The 1505-nt window shown below is 32.8% G+C and overlaps 1 non-coding gene across 1 annotated transcript; it reads right to left on the reverse strand.

Moving 5' to 3' along the window:
- Positions 1-918: 918 nt before the first annotated feature.
- Positions 919-1037, reverse strand: LOC111741592. Its single transcript, XR_002781035.1, has one exon. It is a non-coding gene; the product is annotated as a 5S ribosomal RNA (ribosomal RNA).
- Positions 1038-1505: the final 468 nt, after the last annotated feature.

Consider the following 1505-nt stretch of genomic DNA (forward strand, 5'->3'; position numbering starts at 1 on the left):
CAAATCCCCTCACACACACAACAAAATGACTGTACCATATCTACATTGTTAATCATATGCTATTATGTACCAAACTCTCTGTTTAACTCCCTTTAGGTCTTAGTTCTACAAGTTGCTATATATTTAATGCCCATCACCTTTGTTCATATCAGTGTTTTTCTAGCCATTTGATTGTTCAAAGCTTACTCTCTAGTAGATTCTTTTGGAAGGGATCATAGAAACATTATCTCCTTAGCTCTTTCCTGGTTAGAACAAATTTTTCTATTCCCTTTGTACTTGATGGTCTGTTTTGCTGAACATAAAATTCTTAGTTCACAATCACTTTCTTTGAATATCTCAAGTATTTTACTCCATATTCATCTGGTACAAAGCTTTGTGGTCAAAAAGTCTGATGATTAATTACTTTCCTTTCCCTTAGAATTCTCTATAAAGTTCAACAATTTTTCTAGACTATGTCTCACTGTTGGTTGTTTTGTGTCTATGTTCTCAAATACTCTTGTGCTCTTTCCATACGTAGTCTCGAATCTTTTTTTTTTTTTTAATTTTAGAAATACAATCTTGAATTTTAGTTGAGTATTTGTTATTTTTCCCTTGCTTTTGGTTTCCTTTTTCTTCTTTGGAATTAACTGTATATTGGATCACTTTTGTCTATCTTTGGTATTTGTCACTTTCTCTTGAGTTCTTTTTAAAATGTCTTTCTTTTTGAATTAAAAAATTCTACCTCTTTTACTTTATATTTCTCTTCAAGCATTACCTATGGTGTTTATTTACTCTTTTGTTTCTTCTGGTCCTCATGTCTAAAATAACTTGTGTTTTCTTTTATGTTTAATTTTTTGAGTTCTGTCAACTCATATGAGGATATTTCTCTTTCTGATATATGTTTATCTTTCTTTTTTTTTTTAAATTTATTATTATTTATGCCTACAGCACCTGGGCTTCCTAGGTGGTCTCCCATCCAAGTACTAACCAAGCCCGACCCTGCTTAGCTTCTGAGATCAGATGGGATCGGGCTTGTTCAGGGTGGCATGGCCATAGACCATGGACCGTGGCTCCACTGGAGCACGAACCCAGGACCTTCTGCGTGTAAAGCAGATGTGCTAACCGCTACACTGTGGAACCACCTCCTGTTTATCTTTTATATCTAGTGTAATTTTCATAATTTTAATTTCATTTTATGTATATAGCCATTTTGATCAACTTTTGAACATATCTTTTGGCATGCTTTTATTCTCTATAGGATGTTATTCTTATTCTCCTTTATCTTAAAAAAAACTTTCTAAAACATTAGAACTTGATAATTTTCTGTTGCTCATTTTATGGCAATTTAATTTTTCTAAATTTTTAGAAGGGGGCTTGGATCTGATAACTTTTCTGATTTTATAGAACTTCTCTATCATTCTCACCTGGTATTAAAAAATTTCAGTGGCTTGTTTTCTAGTATATTCTGTTTATGTCTCCGCTCCACTGCTTTGAGCTAGACATCTCATATGCTCGATTTTGATGTT

This window comes from Pteropus vampyrus, unplaced genomic scaffold (genome assembly GCF_000151845.1).
Source record: "Pteropus vampyrus isolate Shadow unplaced genomic scaffold, Pvam_2.0 Scaffold80, whole genome shotgun sequence".
NCBI lineage: Eukaryota > Metazoa > Chordata > Mammalia > Chiroptera > Pteropodidae > Pteropus > Pteropus vampyrus.